A 9287-nucleotide genomic window follows, 5' to 3' on the forward strand; every position below is an offset into this window, starting at 1 on the left:
TGTTTTCTCTTGCTGCTTTCAGGAGTGTCTCCTTGTCTTTGAGTTTGGAGAACTTTACTATGATATGTCTTGGTGATTTTCTTTTGGGGTCCACCCTTCCTGGACTTCGTTGGGCTTGTTGTATTTCTATCTTTTCGCCCTTGAGTAGTACTTTGACTATTTCCTCTGTGGACTTGTATGTCTCATTTTGTTCTGGGATGCCAATAATTCTTAGGTTATTCCTCTTCATGTAGTCCAACATGAATCTTAGAACTTCCTCTGAATTTGTTACCCTTTTTTGGGTTTGTTCTTCTGTCTTAGTGGTATTGAGAGACTTGTCTTCCAGCTCACTTATTCTTCCTTCCATCTCATCTATTCTACTCCTCTGCCCTTTCAGGGAGTTTTTTCTATTGCTGCCATTTTGTTGTCGATTTTTTGGACCTCTTTCTATAGATTTTGGATTGTTACCAATGTTGTATCTTTCTTGTTTGATTGTTCCTGTTGCACTTTTCTGACTTCTTCCTTATTTTTCTCAACTCCATTGTAAAGTGTTTTGAGACACTTTATAATCATTTTTCTGAATTCTTTCTCAGGTATCTCCAAGGCCTGCCCTCCTTCCAGCATGGAGAAAAGGTCTACTTCTGGTTCATTTGTCTCAGATATTTTATCTTTTTTCTGGACATGTGCCAATATGGTCATCTGCTTTTGCTTCTTGGACATGTTTAATGTTTATCTGTGACCCTAATAATTAATTAAGTGTGTGTTTTGGTAATTTTTTATGTTTTCTGATTACCTCCAGGAAGACGTGTTCAGGATGTGGTCTTCCTTTTTCACTCTCCTTATTGCTTAGCTCAGAGCAACTTTTTTGGGCCTAAGTTGGGCCTGGGCCTCGGCGGTAGTCCGTTTGGACCTCAGGCGGGTTGGTTGAGCCTGGAGGGTTGCGGTTTGGGCCTCTGGGGGCCTGGGCGTCAGCGACCGGGCTGCAGGAGTGTTGGGTCTCGAGCAGGTGGTTTGGGCCTTGGGCTGGTGGTTTGGGCCTCGGGTGGGCCTGGGTATCAGCAGCTGGGCATCGGGCGGCTTGGGCCTCAGAGGGAATGTTGGGCAGATTGGACCTTAGGGGGCCTCTGCCTCGGGGAACAGGCTGAGGGCATGTTGGGTCTCAGGGGCACTGGGCCTTGGCGACTGGACTACGTGGCAGGTTGTGCCTCCGGGGCCCTGGGCCTCAGTGACCTTGCTACGTGGCAGGTTGGGCCTTGGGGGCCCTGGGCCTCGGTAGCGACTGGGCTGTGAGCTGCCTGGGCCATGCGTTGGCTAGGCGATTTGGGCCTTGGTTGGGCCTGGGACTTTGTGACCCGTCTGTTGGGGAGTTGGGCCTCGGGGCAGGCCTTGGCCTCAGTGGGCATGTCTGGGCCTTGGGAGGGCCTTGGCCTCAGTGGGCGTGCCTGTGCCTTGGGTGTTCCTGAGCCTCGGTCGCTTGGCAGAGGGCTGGTCTAGGCCCAGGCAGTGGAGGGCGGGGGGGGGAGGGGGAAGTAGTAGCTGCAGGTAGGTTGTGTCTGTATCTGATGACGTAAAAAATGCCTCTCTCTGTCTCTCTGTACCCCAAATTTCCTGATATCCGCACCGATATCCCTCTCTATTTGTTCGACTTTGTTAGTTTATGCTTACTCTCCTCTGGAAATGCAGCCTTTTAAATGGGGTTGCTCTAGCCCTGCACTCCAAGCTCTGCAGGGGGCGGAGGCACTCACCAGTGCAGGAGCGGGAGCCACATGCAGGCATGCAAAAGCTCAAAATTCCTGTAATTCCTCAGCAATTTGATCTTTTAAATAAACAAGTTCAGAATGTTGAAATATAAGATCTTATGTTTGCTCAAAGGCTGTCTGTCTGTTAGACAGAGGTTTCCTTTGTGCAATTCCACCCCTTTTCCCTGGAGCCTGACCTACCTGAGCAGCCTGGTCAGGGAAGCACTGGAATCCCAATCTAACTTGGGTTTTTCAAATTGTCTTTTTTTACCCTGGTCTAGTTCTTCACTGATAGCAGCTCTTGTCTGAGATGTGGCATTTTAAGTTTTTGCCATAGCACAGGTTAACTACTTAATCTCAGAATAGATCCCAAACTCCCTGACAGGAAAAAAAAAAAAAAGAAAGGGCCAAATATTCTGTTTGGTTTAAAAGGTGGAAATTTATTATCCTCAGTGTTGTCTATATGGAGAACTATTGTTGGAAAGGACAATCTTTAAGACAACATGGATTTCAAACTCACATCAAGACTCTAAAAAATGGAATTAAGTCTCCATTTTTAGAATCTCTACTCATATATATATACCACATGCCTCTGAATTTAGATTCCCATACATTTTTTTCTTGCTTATGAATTTTATTTAAAATCCTTTTGATCACATTTAGGTTGGTGTGCTTTTTTGTCCATTAACTGGTGAGTACTCATTTCAGATGGCTATTTGTTTTAGTTCAAGTCTTAAAGACTTGACATTATGCTTTTTAATAGCTGAGGTCTATCTAACCTCTTCACCATATAGTACTCAATTTTCAGGGATATCTTCAGGAAAAGTTAGTAAGAAGTAAAGTCACACTATAGGAACTACTTGGTTGTTATGAAACAGTTGTTGATAGGTGCCATTGAGTTGGTACTGACTCATAGCAACCTTATGAACAGCAGAACGAAACACTGCCCGAGCCTGAGCCAACCTCAATACTGTTGCCACGCTTGAGTCCAATGATGCTGCCACTTGGCCAATCCATCTCGTTGGTGGTCTTCTTTTTTCCTCTGACCCTCCACCTTACCAAACATGATATCCTTCTCCAGTGACTGGTTCCTCCTGACAATATATCCTAAGTATGAAAGATGAAGTTTGGCCATCTTGGCCTACAAGGAGCACTCTGTCTGTGCTTCTTTCAAAATCTATCTATTGGCTCTTTTGGCAGCCCATGGCACCTTCAATATTCTCCTCCAACTAGGAAGCTCTTAAAGCGGAGGCTGAAGTCTATTTAAAATAGCTGTAAGTATAGCGATGCCACCAGTTAACTCTTTTTATAGTGGCTTTTTAGTTTGTTTGTTAAGTGCCGTTGAGTTTATTCCAACTTATTGTGACCCAGTATAGCATGTTCAAGGGGTGGCTGGTGACTTGGAATCACCCACCTTGGTTCAGACAGACCTTGAGGTCCAGTGTTTATCCTGTTGTTGTTGTTGTTATGTGCCGTGGAGTCTGTTCTGATTCATAGTGACCCTGTACAGGGTTTCTGAGGCTGTAAATCTTTATGGGAGCAGAAAGACTCATCTTTCTCCCATGGAACAGCTGATAGTTTTGACCTACTGACCCTGAGGTTAGCAGCATGGCAGATACACTTAAATGCTATGTATTAAATCAGTGATTATATTGAGAGAGAAAGGCTCTTAAAACAGGATAGCCTAGACTAGGAACCATGGTTTAAAATACACTGGCCTATTATTTTTAAACTAATCAGGAGGAGTTCTGGTTTGGTGGCAGCAGAGAAGAGTCAGGTAGGAAAGGCTCCGTGGGGGAGGGGATGAAAACTCAGAGACACTGCTCTCACAGAACAGCACCAGAACTCTGGATCTAGCATAAGTGTCATGGCGTCAGTTTCCCACAACCGCCAGTGGAAAAATCATGGTATGAAGGTATAAATATTGTGATTTAGAAATCGGTCAAGAAATCAGAACACCTTCTGCAGCCATCCCGCCTGAGTGCAGGTCAGAGGGTGAGGCTACTTCCAGATCACAGGGAACTGGTGCGCTAAAAGCAGCACAGTGACAAATGCAAAAGGCGGTAGCAGGGGATTCTACACATTTTGTTTCCTCATCTTTCCTGTCATGCCTTCTTTGTCCAGCTCAGATGCCTTCAGACGGGTAGGTGCACACTCCCCCAAAAAGTCCAGCATTCAGACGACAGCTTTGCCACGGCACAGAGAGAAAGAGCCCCATCGGTCCAAGGGCAAATTATTTGGCTGCTGCTTTTGACATCTGCCTGTGGGTCCCAGCCCTAAAGTTAACTCCTGTGGGACCCTTTACTCCTGCCTATCCAGCAAGGAAAAAAAAGCAGGTTTGGCCTGACAGAAAAACCATATGAACAATCGGTAAAACTCCAACATAAAAAGATACAAATATTTCAGGAATTATGCTGTGCACACGCAGATACCTAACAGACCTTCCGAGACAAAAATAGCAAACAATCTTTCTCGTATTAACTTCTCATCATCTATCTGTGCACCTCTATGGTGGTGACTAAAGGAGGGGCCTGAGTGAGTGGACACTCACACACACTACTGGAGGCTTCTATGGTGCACACACACTGCTTGTGTAGCAAGGTGACTGGCCAGTTTCTAAGTGGTGGATTTTTGTCTCTCTTTTTATATTGCTTCTGTTTTTTGGTCTTTTGATCACACATTTTTCCTGGATGTGTGAGCTTTTTCTCACTATGTTACCCAAGAAGATACAGCAATTGTGGCCATATAACCAAGCTACAAGCATACCCCACAATATTCCACCATTGAGACAAGCCAATAACAGCTGCTAAGCATTACATGTGAAAAGGAAAGCCTGCCTCCTAATCATATCCACCAGGAGACATGCAGTAATCTTAATAACACAGCAACAAACATCCATTTAAGCATTAAACATCCATACATCTGCTGGAAATGACAAACAAAAAACAACAAAATATATCAAAACATGTCCAAAACCAGAAAAGAGTAACTGAGACAAATGAGCTAGAGACAGACAAAGGCTTTCTAGAAGAGGAAGAGCAGCTTTTGGATTTGCCTGAAAAGGAATTCAGAAGCATGATGTGGCAACAAATTCAAATGCTCCAAAAAAGCGTGGAGGAAAACAAGGAAAAAGTCAGGAAAGCACTACAAGAGCAATCAAACAAGATTGATACAGCACTGGAAACAATTCAAAACATGCAAAAAGAGGTCCATCTGATAAACAATAAAATATCAGAAATGGACAATACACTGAAAGGGTAAAGCAGCAGAATTGAAGAGATGGTAGCCAGAACCAGCAAGCTGGAATATAAATCTCTCAATACTGCTAAGACAGAAGATCAAGCAGAAAATAAGGATACAAAAATCTGAAGAGAGTCTAAAAGTTATGCTGGATAACATGAAAAGGAACAACTTAAGAATTATTGGCATTCCGGAACAGGAAGAATAAGAGACGTCCACAGAAGAGATAGTGGAAGAGCTTCTGGAAGAAAATTTCCCTAACATCTTAAAAGATGAGAACATAAACATTCAAGAAGCCAAAAATACCCAAGGAAGGGTAGACCCCCAAAGAAAAACACTAAGACATATCATAATCAAGCTCTCCAAAAACAAAGACAAAGAGAGAATCCTAAAAGCAGCTAGGGAAAAGAGAAATGTTACTTACAAAGGCAAGCAAATCAGATTAACCTGTTACCATTTAGCAGAAATCATGCAGGAAAGAAGGCAATAGGGAGACATATACAAAATCCTAAAAGAGAAACACTGCCATCCAAGAATCGTCTATCCAGAAAAATTGTCAATCAAATATGGTGCAATCAAAACATTCTAGGATAAACAGAAGCTAAGAGGTTTTGTCAAAGCCAATCCAGCACTTTGAAAACCAACAAGAACAGACAACAACCAGAGATTGACAGGTGTGGCAACACCACATGAAACTCAGAAAATGGGCAGCAGAGTCCAGTACAGAACAAAATTACAACAATGAATTCAAGGAGCTGGGAAGTCACCCAAAGATCAAAATAATAACAATTTCAAAGAAGGGAAAAATGTTGGAACAGAGATTCAGGTGGTGAGGAGGTCAGGTAGATTGCAGGATACAATAGATTGCTTAAATGGAGGGAAAAATTAATAGACTATAAGGTAACCCCAAAGAAAGTTAATACTTCAAAACTTACCATGAAAATGAACTTCCAAGCAGAACAAGCAAATATGAAAACTAAAGTGAAACCAACAAGAAAAAGCACAAAAACAACACAATCAGACCAATAAGACATGCAGAACAAAGGAATGAATAGCACTACCAAAACATTGACATAATGGCTGCAATTAATTCATACCTATCAATAATTACATTGAATGTCAATGGATTGAATGCACCAATGAAGAGACAGAGAGTGGCAGAATGCATAAGAAAATAAGACCCTTTAATCTGCTGCCTGCAAGAGACATGCTTTACACACAAAGAAAAAAACAGACTAAAAGTTAAAGGATGGAAAAATATATATATAATAAAGCTAACTGCAATAATAAAATAAGCAGGAGTGGCAATGCTAATCTCTGATAAAGTAAACTTTAAGACAAGAACCATCATAAGAGATAAAGAAGGACACTGTCTCATGATCAAAGGATCAATTGAGCAAGATGACATAACCATAGTAAATATCGACGCTCCCAATGAAAGAGTACCAAGACATATTAAAAAAAATTACTAGAACTGAAGAAAGAAATAGAAAAATCTATAATTATAGTGGGAGATTTTAATACACCACTTTCAAAAAGGGATAGAACAACCAGAAAGAAACTTGACAAAGTTACATAGGAACTAAACAACATAATCAACCAACTTGACCTCATAAATGTGTACAGAGCATTCAATGCAACAACAGCACAATATACAGTTTTTCCAATGCACGTGGAACATAACCCAGAATTGACCATGTGTTAGGTCACAAAGCAAGCCTTCATAAATTTACAAACACCAAAATACTACAAAGCATCTTTTAAGATTACAATGCTATAAAACTAGAAATCAACAATAAGAAGACCAAGGAAATAAAGTCGAATACATGGAAACTGAATAACACCCTGCTCAAAAACGACTGGTAAAAGAAGAAATTAAACGTGAATTCACAAAGTTCCTTGAAACAAATTAGAATGAAAACACAACATACCAAAATCTTTGGGACACAGTGAAAGAGGTGCTGAGAGGACAATTTATTGAAATAATTGTAAACATCCAAAAAGAAGAAAACCAAAATTAACACATTAACACAGCATCTACAACAATAAGAAACAGACCAACAGTGGGAACCTACAGTCACCAAAAGAAAAGAAATAATAAAGATAAGAGCAGAAATAAATGAGATGGAAAACAGAAACACTATAGAAAGAATCAACAGGACAAGAAGCTGGTTCTGAATGATTAATAAAATTGACAAACCATTGGCAAAACTAACAAAAGAAAAGATGGAGAAGACACAAATAACTGACATTAGAAACCACAGGGGCGATGTCACAACGGAACAAAATCAAATCAAAAGGATAATAACAAAATACTAAGAAGAGTTCTACTCCAACAAATTCGAAAACTTAGAAGAGATGGGTACATTTTTAGAAAAACACAATCTACCTAAACTTACACAGAGTGAAGTAGAAAACGTGAAACAAGCATAACCCTCCTACCAAAACCAGTGAAGGACATTACTAAGTAAAATATTTACAGACCAATAGCCCTCATGAACATAAATGCAAAAATTCTCAACAAAATCCTAGCCAACATAATACAGCAGCACATCAAAAAAAGAATACATCATCACCAAGTGGGTTTCATAAAAGGGATGCAAGGATGGTTCAACATTAGAAAAACAATCAATGTAAACCATCATATAAATAAGAAAAAGGAAAAGAACCACATGACCATATTGATTGATGCAGAAAAGGCATTTGACAAAATCCAACATCCATTCCTGATAAAAACACTCAACAAAGTGTTTTTGAAGGGAAATTCCTCACCATAATCAAGAGCATATATTAGAATCAGCAGCCTACATCACTCTCAATGGAGAGAAACTGAAAGCCTTCCCTCTGCCAACGGGAACCAGACAAGCATGCCCTTTGTAACCACTCCAATTCAATATTGTTTTGGAAGTCTTAGCCAGAGCTATACGGCAAGATAGGGAAATTAAAGGCATCCAAATTGGCAAAGAGGAAATAAAACTCTCTCTATTTGCAGACGATATGATCCTATACATAGAAAACCCCCAAAACTCAGTAAAAAAGCTACTAGACCTCATTGGAAGATTCAGCAAAGTGGCAAGGTACAAGATCAACATACAAAAATCAGTTGGATTCCTCTATAGTAACAATGACAATGCTGAAAAGGACATTAGGCAAGCAATACCATTTACAATAGCCGTCCAAAGGAAGAAATATTTAGGGATAAAATGTAACCAGAGAAACAAAGGACCTATACAAAGAAAATTACAGAACACTACTACAAGAAACCAAAAGAGACTTACAGAATTGGAACAACATACCATGTTCCTGGATAGGAAGACTCAACATCGTGAAAATGTCAGTACTGCCCAAAGCAATTTACACATATAATGCAATCCCAAACCAGATTCCAACAACATTCTTGAAAGAGATGGAAAAGACAATTACAAACTTTATATGAAAAGGAAAAAGACCCAGGATAAGCAAAACATTGCTTAAGAAGAAGAACAGGTTGGAGGCCTCTCACTCCCCAACTTCAAATTTTACTACATGGCAACAGTGGTAAAAACAGCCTGGTTCTGGTACAATGAAAGATTGATTAATAGAACAGAATTGAATATCCAGAAATTAACCCACCAACATACAGCTAACTGATTTTCAACCAAGTGCCTAGATATATTGCATATGGAGGAGATAGATGGCACTGGCAGAATTGGAACGCCATATGCAAAAGATTGAAACAAGACCTTTACCTCACGACCTATACAAAAATGAACTCAACATGGATTAAAGACCTAAATGTGAATCCCAAAATTATAAAAGTCATCAATGAAAAAATACGGGCAAATGTGAGGACTCTAATTCAGGGGATAAACAGATTACCAAACATTTTGAAAATTACACAAACAAAAGTAGACAAAATAGATGATTGGGACATACTAAATATTAAAAACTTATGTGCATCAAAAAACTTCATCAAAAGACTAAAAAGGGAACTCACAGAATGGGAAAAAATCTTTTGCAATGACACATCAGAAAAGGGGCTAATTTCTAAGATATATGTTGTTGTTGTCTGGTGCCATCGAGTCGGAACTGACTCATAGCGACCCCATGCACAGCAGAACGAAACAATGTCCGATCCTGGGCCAACCTCACAACCGCCACCACACTTGACACCATCAATGATGTCACCTGGCTGATCCATCTCTTTGGGGGTCTTCCTCTTTTTCTCTGACCCTCCACCTTACCCAGCATGACAACCTTCTCCAGCGACTGTTCTCTCTGGACAATGTGTCCAAAGTATGAGAGATGAAGCCTAGCCATCTTGGGCTCCAAGGAGCACTCTGGTTGCAC

General features: G+C 40.6%; 1 pseudogene; it reads left to right on the forward strand.

The window, feature by feature from the left end:
- The first annotated feature begins 1128 nt into the window (after nucleotides 1–1128).
- The window catches only part of LOC102837777, a 17051-nt pseudogene continuing 8892 nt past the window's right edge, over nucleotides 1129–9287 (forward strand).

The sequence above is a fragment of the Chrysochloris asiatica genome, unplaced genomic scaffold (genome assembly GCF_000296735.1).
Source record: "Chrysochloris asiatica unplaced genomic scaffold, ChrAsi1.0 scaffold00244, whole genome shotgun sequence".
NCBI lineage: Eukaryota > Metazoa > Chordata > Mammalia > Afrosoricida > Chrysochloridae > Chrysochloris > Chrysochloris asiatica.